Source organism: Lolium rigidum, chromosome 6, assembly GCF_022539505.1.
Source record: "Lolium rigidum isolate FL_2022 chromosome 6, APGP_CSIRO_Lrig_0.1, whole genome shotgun sequence".
Classification (NCBI taxonomy): domain Eukaryota; kingdom Viridiplantae; phylum Streptophyta; class Magnoliopsida; order Poales; family Poaceae; genus Lolium; species Lolium rigidum.
The window spans coordinates 198390071-198400778 of record NC_061513.1 but is presented as its reverse complement, the minus strand read 5'-3'; the positions used below and the strand labels follow the sequence as shown (position 1 = coordinate 198400778).

Genomic DNA, 10708 nt, shown 5'->3' with positions numbered 1-10708 from the left:
GATGTTATAATGGGCCCAACAAAAAGAATAAAGATAGACCTTTCTTGGCGGCCTGTAGACAGCCCAATAATGACCGACAACATCATGGGCTGCCCGTTTTATGGGCAGGCGTAACCTGTGGCAGTAAGACCGTAACATGGACCTTGGAAATCATAGCCAAGAATAACGATAGGCCTTCCTTGGCGGCCTGTAGACGGCCCAACAAAAACCGACAACATCATGGACCGCCTTTTATAGGCTGGCTTAACCTATAGCAGTTAAGGCCGTAACATGGGCCTCGGAAATCATATCCAAGTTGGATCGATGGGCCGTAGATGGCCCATTTGGGGTGTGCCACGTGGCACCTCACCATGCGACAACGTGTCACGTTGCGGTACGTCCACGTACGTGCACGTGTCAAAATCCGGATGGATATCTCGTACGGTGCAGGTTGCAGCTATGAAATGTTTTATTGGTCCATGTGGCAACTCTTTCAATGGGCCATGTGCCTGCATTTTATTAGTCAACGCGGATGAAGCTGGGTCATGGTCTCCTCGCGAGACGACAAAAACGACATTCACCCGACCGACTGACATGTTAATCATTGACCTGACAGCCTGACACAACGGTCGCTGGCAGAGGGGACCAGTGCTATGACGGATATGGCCGTCACGACGGACCAGGCCGGGTGGGCTTCGGGATTGGGCTCGCCGTCCCGGATCTGTGACGCGCCTCCCTAACCGTCATCTGGGCCATCTGTGACTCGAGATCCACCACGGTCCTGCAAACCGTCAGTATGAGGCCACCATGACGGATTTTGCCCTTTCGCTGACGAACTAAAATCGTGGTAGAAGACCTAATTGTTACCAGTGAGACTAGGCTAAAAAATGGAGTCATATACACTTTTGGTACCACAACTTATATTGGATGTGCAGTTTAGTATCACAACTTCTATCAAGGAAACAAATAGGTCCACGATCATTCTGGAGCTGACATGTGGTACTGTATTTTTTGCAAAAATACACCTATATATTTTTATCTATCACATGTCACCTTGGTGATGCTTTACAGACAGTTCCCCATCTGTCAGTTCTAGAAAACTGATAAAAATAAAACATGACATGAATTGGATTCGAACTCTCCAACATATGCTTTTGTGTAGAGGCAAATGCCAAAGATGCAGCAATCCTTCTATGTTATAATTCGATATGTCACCCTGTTTTGAACGGGTACAAGCGCCCATGTGGCTGTTGGTAGACAAAAACAAGCCGCTGGCCTAAGGGCATCGTTATGTACGGTTGCACGTGGTCGTGAGCGGCGGCAAGGAGGTGACCCTGCTGGGCTGCACATTGACGGCAGTGTTGTACATAAAGGCCGGACACATAGATCGGCGGGCGAGTTGCTCACCGCCTCCACGAGGATGTACCACTCGGCAACACGCTCGATACGTACAATAGGGTGCTCGTTGGTGGAAGCAACCCACTGTCCACACATTTTTTCCGATAAATAAAAAATATTAATATTAAGAAGATACCAATTACATCTAGCTTTTGGAACTACGTGCCAGCTAAAAATAAAAAATAAATCTAAGAGAGAAAGTCCTGCTACGGTGTTCTAACCTTAGCAGTAATAATACATCTACCACCAAGACAACACCTAAATTTCAGGCTCTCCAAAAGCGACACCACCAAAAAAATAAACAAGTGCACAATGCACCGTCATCGCCCGATCAAGATCTTAGGTTTTCACACTGAAGATAGTTCTCGCTCTCAAAACAATGCATCCAACAAGGTCATTACCGGGCACAACCAATTAAGGCCAAGCCTTGGATTTTTACCTTGAAAGTTAAAACTCTGAACTTCACATATGCTTCCGCCCCCACTTTCATACTGCTACGGAGAGAACCAGAACACCAAGCAAATCTCTCAACATTACAAAGACTCGAACCTCCATTGCTAGCCCTCCAATTCGGCCTTCATGATATTTTCCGCCTCTGATTGTCACCATGATCAGAATGTCATGAACAGAGCTTTGCGCTGCTCCCTTCAGAACCAAACGGTCGGAATAAAATCACGGGTGCGCGTGACCGAATACCACCCGATCCAGCAAACTTCGGGCAAAAGATGCACTATTCCATTCGTCGGTAGCACCTTCCGAAACTCATCCCTCCAGCTAGATGAAGAAGAATCGGCATCCGAAAGGTCTTCATCTTCGCAAAAGAAGAACCTTAGGACCAGCACATTTATTCAAGCCTTGCGAGCAGCCCCCACGTCAACCACACGTGCATCGGCTACGTGTTCTCCAACGTGACATACTCGACGAAGTTCAGCCTCGAGGTGTGGCGTTCCTACCGGCCCACTCACCAGGATGAGAGGCTCGATGTCATGCGGCCGCGTGTGCTGCTAGCGCTGTAGAGGTCAGATACATGGAGACGACGGTGGTACGGTTCGAGGTGTCCAGTGGCACGCTGGTAGGAGGGGAAGCCGCGGATCTTGTGATGTGCGTGACCCACCAGCATACGCAATGCTATTCGGGATGAACCAGAGATTGATGATCTTGTCCATAGCGAAGGTCCCCAAGCTAGACATCAAGGTGAACGAGGTGGAAGTGGCCGCGTTGCCAGGATGCTACCTCTTGTTTGCGGTGTACACCGGCGTGTCCAGCTAACAGTGCTGCGTGGGTGTGCAGTGTGCTTACAATCGCATGAGTCAACAAAGATGAAGATGGTATGCGCTGCCATCTCTTTTTGTCCACGTATAGGGCACCTTCACCTCTCTCTCTATGTAAAATAGAACAATGCCTAGCATGATACAGTTGGTCCATAGCTCTGTTGGCAAGCACCTATTGGCTAAGTTTGCAAGTTCGATTCTCAATATTTGCATGTTTTATTTTAATCAGTTCTTCTACAGCTGATAGATGCATGGGACCCGCATGTAAGGTATCATTGATGTGACATGTGACAGAGAAAATATAAGGGGTATTTTTTGCAAAAATAATAACGCCACACGTCAGCTCCAAACTAATTGTGAACCTATTTGTTCCCTCGATACAAGTTGTGGTACCATAGATACTAGACTTACAAATCTTAACTATTAAATTGCAATTGGACCGGTACGTCGTACGTCATCCACTCCCTCGACCTAAACAAAGCCTGGTGATTGAGAAAACAAACCGAAACAAATACGGTGTCCCCTCGCCAAGAAAACGGAAGAGAAAGATAGAAACCACCCGCAGGACCCGCTCCTCGCACCCTACCATGACTCGTGAGAATAGCATGCACGCGTCGTTCCGCCGTAACTGCGCGCCCCAATCAGCGAGGAACCACCGCCTTGCGCTGCCGGGACCGGGTCCGTAGCAGTGCGGCTGTTGCTTCCGTCACTGTTCCTGTCGGCCGCCTCCATGATCGTTCCTCTTGGCTGCTGCCGAGAACCACACGGCGACAGCGACGGAACAATTGTTCCGTATATGGCACCGACGTTTTTGCGCCCCGGAACCACGCCGCACGTTAGTGTCGTCCGAGGAGTTCCTAGCGACTGGTGGAGGTCCTCCAGCTGCTCGACGAGGCTGTCCTATAAAGCGCCGATTGGCTAGATAGTCGTGGTTGAGGAAGACGAAAGGAGGAGTCTCCTGCCGTTTTGTCCGGGTAGCTGATTCTTTGCTATGGTGAACGTCCAGTGTCCTGGTTTTATCTTCGGCAGAGAGGTGAGCTCGTGGCCTTGTGGGTGTGGTTGAGGACTTGAGGCAGGTAAGCCATCGCACTGCCTCACCCGACGGAGCTATGTCCACTACCGTGATCGCTACCGTTGCCGCCACGAGCTTCTCCATCGATCGACCGGAGGGGCGTATGGGAGACGTAGGCCACAGCCGCGCAACAACACAGGTACGAGATCAAGACCGGCATCATGATTTTCGCCGTGCCGGAGGCGGCCATGTCGACGGACGCACGGCCTACAGCAACTTATCAAAACAAACGCCGCCGCCTGCTGAAGATGCCGGCGAGAGCGTGATCGACCCCGCGACCCCTTCCTTGCAGCCCGCCCCAGGTTCCACGCCTTCCCTCTCCTCTCATCTCTTTTTCAGTGTCAGGCACGAGTGATTTGGTTCTACTCACATAAGATTGCAAGGATTCAGATGATGCGCTCAGATTGCAGCTCCAGTGCCACCCTACATATTGCGAATGTTCATCTCAATTTGATCATTCAAGAGTGTGAATTGTGTTACAGTGATGTTCTCAAGGCAGCTGGTTGGTCAATAGCTTAATTGTTGGTAATCTTAGAAGCCCGAAGAAGATGTTGACCACTTACCCGCAAAAAAAAGAAATTTTATCCGCAAAAAAAAATGTTGACCACTTCAAAGTGGTGTGCATACATTAAATTCTTTTTTTGCGCACCTTTGACGGAAAAAAAATTATGATCAAAAAATCTACAAAACAATATGATGTGATATGAATAAATCATCGTAACTATCTACCCAATATTAAAAGGAAGGGTAACATATAAAAAGGACTCGAGTTCCTCGGCCGAAACCCCCGGCTCAATTACAAGTTCTTGTGCTCTAGATGATGTGTTGAAGCGTCTTGGTAACCATGCAATCATATTTCTGATGTGGTTTAAATAATTTTCGCTCTTCCGCAGCAACGCGCGGGCATAGTGCTAGTTATGGTATTCTACAAATTATGGTATTCTACATGAACAGCTACATGTGTACACATTAGTAAAATATGAGCTCGCTTGATGCGGTTTATATTTTACTAGCAAGGCGAGGCGCGGCGGCACGCCGCGCGTTGCTTGATGCTCATGAATGGCGTTGTAGAATTGTTTCATAGTCATATATTTCTATTTTCTTATAAGGGCTAATTTATAACAAGGATGGCGAGCGTACCAACTCAGTTACGTAAACCCTAATCAATTTTATGCAATTCCTTCATAAGCTAGAAAATGAGGATACAAACACTTTTTAAAATTAGAGAGAATGGCGTCAAGACACTTCATGAGACAGGCAACCTAATCTACCTGCCGATGCAAAGCACTGAGCAGGCATTATCTATCTATAAAGGTATATTAAGAAGGCCTTGTACAAATAAAACCCACGACCAAAGGTGCATATTTTTTCCTGTCTTTTTGCACAACTTCCAAAGGTGACATCGCTCACCCCATAAAGAACGGATACGAATTTAACAATCTTGATTATTGTTATGCCAGGTTCACAATATCATGTTGTCATGTAGACTCCTAATGTTGGAAGGTGCTTTTGATTCAAGTTGGAAGGTCAACAAACCATGTACTTGACTTGAAACGTTTCACATCCCAGAAGTAGCACTCGTGTAATATGTACCATGCTTTGAACAATTGCGTAAAAATAGCTTAGTGACCTATGTGTCATAGAAAAATAAAACTATCATTGAACCATCAAAGAAACACATGGCGCAAAGCAATCATCCGTGAAATTATGCATGGATAATTCACTTACCCGCCTCTTAGGTCAATTGGTGGGTATTTTTTTCCCCTGCATTTCAAGTTATTGTAAACATAAAAGAAACTTAATTCCTCATTTCCTTGGTAAACTGAGGTTTCCGCCAAAATGTTTCGGTATACAAGGTCACACATACATATGGAGTACTTTAACCCATGTGTTAACTCCAGAAAATAAAATAAAACACAGCCTCTTGCTGTTCAACCTTCTAATACCGGTCTAAAATGATTATGTGGCTTTCACAAAGCCATCTTTTATCCATTTGGGCCGAGACCTGAGTTAGGATGCCAGCACACGTCCTCGTATCGCCAGGCAACAGACAAACAGACACTTTTGCGCTGACGATGGAGCTCAGCAAGCTGAAGAAGTTTTTTGCTCTGCATCCTATCCAGCATATGTTTGCAGCTGATGTCGCTGTTGCTATGTACTATGGCAAAAAATGATCAAGGCCATGCAATGAAGCTAGTGCTGCTGGCAGTTCTCAGGTTATTTATGGTCCTTCGGTTGCGAAGCACGCATGCTAGTGCACTGTTGTTAGCTGGCTGCTGGGATGTAAAGTTGCTGGTTTGTAATGGTTGTATGTAGGGTCCTGAAGCTATGTATATGTGTGTGAAATGAATGCATGCTGGTCTAACATAAATATTGCTTGTTGTGTTCAAAGTTAGTACATATAATTTAGAAAAGGGAAAATGTAGTAAAATCAAAGCTTATGTGAATTTGGGAAGTTGTTGTATGACAGCCTGCTGTAAGAGATAAAGCTACAGATCTCATACCAAAGAGAATAAGCGGCAAAGTTTTCTTTTGATTTTCCATAAAAGAGGACACATAAATCCCGGCATAAAAAATATAGGGGGCTTTTTAAAGAGAAAAAAGTTCCTGCGGGAGCATGCCTGGAAGCATGAGGCTTGCCTACTTGGTGGGGTGACCCCCGCCAGAGCTTGTAAACTACCTTATTCAGCAAAGAAACTACATATATTTAAGAATAAGAGATACTAAAGCAAGCAAAGAAAACATACCCTTTAACAGGATTATGATGGTTTTGAGTAAGTCCTCAGTTACAAAGATTGGCAACAGCCCTGACAACAGGAACGAAAGGAGCAGAAGCCGTTGTATGAATGCAACAAACAGCAGTATGGCATGAAATGTGATTGTGTGGTGGACCCATTTTTCTCTCTTCTGGATAATATGCTAGATCGTTTGTCGAGTAACTTTAGTAATATTTCACCAGTTACCACAAGACACTTTAAATCCAAGATTATCGCTATTATAAATGTGTTACAAAATTTAGCCTCCTAGATTTCATGTTGAATTGTGCAAGGACATTTTTCAGATAGTAATAAACTAATTCGGCTTACAATGAGAAATAGTAATACACTGTTCAAATTGCAAAAGTCATCACAGTTGAATTAGACCCTCTCTTTTCCTGACACAAATAATTGCTTCATATCTCAAGATCAGGAGATAAATTCAAATTTTGACTTCATTTAGGAAACATACCTTGGATGTATCGTCTACCAACGTAACATATCTGTCAGTTAGAAGACAATAGCGGGAAAAAATAAAATAGGCCTACTTTCATGGCACACCAACTATCTAGGCAAACAATGGCAGAACATCATGAAGACTCCTAATCCGAACCAAAGCACCAATGCGATATTGGTTATCAGTGATGACCACCTGCATTGGGTAAGACACATGTTAAGAAAAATACTCCTGACAGCTGCACATGCAAAATAACCTGGTTAGGTCTTGCTATAATAAAGAACGTATCAACCTCATACTGATTTTCATTTTTTTTACTATGATGTTGTAGCTTCTAACAAAACAAACAAATGTAAGAAAAAAATACATTAAGTAGGAAATACTTGGCTGAGATCTGACATGAACCTAACTACTAATGAATGGAAATACCGTGAACAGTACAGAATATGTTTCTTAATATTTACTTTCAGTGGAAAACAAATAATATATGCTTAGTTAATTAGTTGGTTTAATGAAGACCAGGACACACCGGAAGCTATGGAAGGATTATCCATAGTCAAATCATCTAAGCTGAAAAACCTAGTGGATTCTCATATCTCAACTTCTCAATCTTAAAAGAGGAACTGAATGTACTAAAACCTGGAAGCAGCCCGTATGTGCCGTCATGTACAGATTCATCAAGCACTTCTTCATAGTTATACCATGTGAGGAACATAGTACATACTTGTAGAGGTCGAAACAATTATCCAAAATACCTTTATTCAGGTTGTAGGAGTCTCATCCACGGATTGTATTTCACTAAACCGTCACAATTACTCTTATATGCATCCATGGTGTAGATGGGCAGCAAATAAGCAAGCACTTGGGTTAATGGGCCTCGTCGAAATATTGTACATATTATCTTCTCAAAAAAGAAATATCATGTTTATTTCAGCATATCGGAATTCCAAAAATCTAAAGCACCCTGCAATAAACAAAATATGTTACCACCATCATCCAAACACCTAAAAATTAGCATTGCGCCACTCATACAGTTAAATACATCTTAGTGGAACCAAGATGACAGAGAAATGCGTTGTTGCTAATAAACTGAGTATAATGCAAATCTTAGTTTCATGTTCATCTGTGGCCCAATTGGCACGGATAACCAATAACAATTAACTTCTCATTACGACACATATAATTATAATTCATGATGCAACACCTCCTGGAACTGAAATTTCAAAATAACTTTCAATAGCGAACTCGAAACTGAAGTAAAATATATGGATACCTAGATGTCATGGCTACATAGAACACCACAATTAAAATTGGTAAACACATTATCAGGCCACTAATGTGAGCGTCATTGCCTCAGCAGAGAGTGGGGAATAAACAGCATACCTAAGTTTCAATTATCATATATAGCAAGCATGACTCTGTAAAAATAAACCAGTATCATTTCCAGAGTTCTAAGATGGGTGGGCAGATCCCAGTTTACCCATAATGGAGGAGGATGATCTGAATTCTGATTATGTATTAAGGAAGGTTCTAAGAATTATAAGCAGTATTTAATTACCTAAGCCACGAGGATGAAAACTGAAGGAAATGTATTCATAATCCTTATCCTGCAACTAAAGAATCTTTGTTGGAATAATCTTAACAAACAATTCAAATGGATGCTTGTGCATAACTCATGTACATATCCATTCCAGAAAAAAAAACAATGAACTCGTTGGCATATGCCAAGCGAGAAAGGGAATATCACAGAAAATACCTTGTGTTTCATTGCAAATGCAGCCACTAAATCTGGAGAGTAGTTAGGATTAAAAAACACTTAACGTAGTTCTGTCTAGGAAACTTACCATGGCATTGAACAATGTATAGCAGGAGGATGCAACTTCTGGGCATATGTGCAGATCACCCATGCAAGAGCATCCACCATTCAACGCCATTTAGGTTGTTGGATATCATGCAAGTCCTGGTGGAGGCTGGGCCTTTTGCACAACAGGTACGGGGCACATCTGACGGTGGGTGCCCGTTAGTGAAATCAACTTCAGTGTCACCCACCACACCCATGTCGGCGGAAGAGCTTTCACTATCTTGAGCCTAGACGGCACGCAGCTTTATAGGCCATTGTCCGAACAGCACGCGAGCACCAGAGGAGACTGGGCATTTTGTCGAACAGGAGGTAGGCGCAGCAGCTTCTTCTAGGATGGGCAGAGTGATGCACAGACTCTTGGTTCATGATGCTGCAGCGGAGCCGCCCTCCCTTCCCCGCTGCGCCCGGAGCCCTCGCATGACGACCTGCCTGGCTGCACTGCATCCCACCCGTAAAGGATTACACCGGCGTTGGAATCAGTGGAGGGCTGGAGGCGACAGGAGTGATATCCTCCAAACCACGACGCTGACGCGGAGCGGAGGCGAGCACGCGTGCGGAGAAGACGAAGCCACCGCACCACCAGCCACCTCAGGAAGAGGAGAAAGGCCACCAATCACCTCAAGAAAAAAAGGAGGGCTGTCGCGCGGATAGCTGCCTCAACAAGCGGCACAACAAGTAGAGAGAGAGAGAGAGGAGCTCCTGCTCCGTGGCCTCTTTCCGGCGAGGGTCTGCCATCCCACCTCCATACCAGTACAACCTCGACTCCCACCCGGGCTGGCGCGGAGATCAGATTGGCGCGGCATCGCGATGCCATGGCCGCCTAGGGAACTCAGTGAGATGCCTCTCCTCTTCTTGTGCTGCGCCCGCAGAGGTCCACATCGGCGAGGAGAATAACGAAGAGGCGGCTTCGCCACGTCGCCGGAGCACGCGGCTGCGTGCAAGCCCGTGGAGGCGCCGTCGCGAGGGAAGGTTGGGAGCGGCAAGGAAGAAGAGGATAAATCCAGAGGAGAAGAAATTGAGAGAGAAGTTCTTGGTAACCGTGTAGGGAGCACCGCTTTGACCGCGTCCCTTCGTGATACAGCCACTCACAAACGTACCAAACCATCGCATTATAACAGAGAAAAGAAAATTTAAAAACTCCAACGAAATTGCTAGAGAGCACCCAAATGTACACAAAAAGAAGGCAGCAAAAATCAAACCACAAAAGCACATATGTGTCAAATCAGTGTTAATCCGGAAAAAAACTCAAAATTAGGAGAAAAAAGATATTTGTTCCCAAATAGTATAGTAGTTATTAAACAACTACTGCCAGTGCTCCTGTATTACAGCTCATCTTTGGTTACCAAAAGCGATGTTGCGATCAGATCAAGTTTCAGAGCTCACACCAATCCAGCTTTGGTACCAAGATTCCATTAATTTGTACTACCTCCTATCCTGTGATTTAATCAACGTGGGACTACAACTACTTGTATGGTACGTAGTGCTCTTTTCCACGTCAATCTTTTACGATCGGAGTGAGGACTTTGTTGAGAGTTTCATCTTTATTTCGTTTTGTAACTACATCTGTCCGGCTGTAAGGCTGCATGCATCTTAACTATGCAGAGCCACATGGAATGCTTGTTTTCCGAGTAATAAAGCATCCATTATCAAAAAAACTTAGCAGTACGTCTAGAATATAGTATTCTAGAACTAAACCTTTCGGTATTTGTGTGGTCATTGTGCAGATCTAAAGTACAGATAACACATAAATGGATTAATTAACCTGTTATAGTCGATAGATCGAGAATAATTTATTTTTGAAAAATGTAAACCGTTTCGCCCCTCGCGTCGCCTCCTCCATGTGATCGGGGAGGTAAAACCCAAACCCCTAGGCACCCGTCGCCCACCTCCCTCCTCTTACCCCAGCCTCGTCAC

General features: G+C 44.7%; 1 long non-coding RNA gene across 1 annotated transcript; it reads right to left on the bottom strand.

The window, feature by feature from the left end:
• Positions 1 to 6782: 6782 nt before the first annotated feature.
• Positions 6783 to 8794, bottom strand: LOC124665537. Its single transcript, XR_006990606.1, has 2 exons — positions 7573 to 8794; positions 6783 to 7128 (listed from the first exon to the last, which is right to left on the bottom strand). It is a non-coding gene; the product is annotated as an uncharacterized LOC124665537 (long non-coding RNA).
• Positions 8795 to 10708: the final 1914 nt, after the last annotated feature.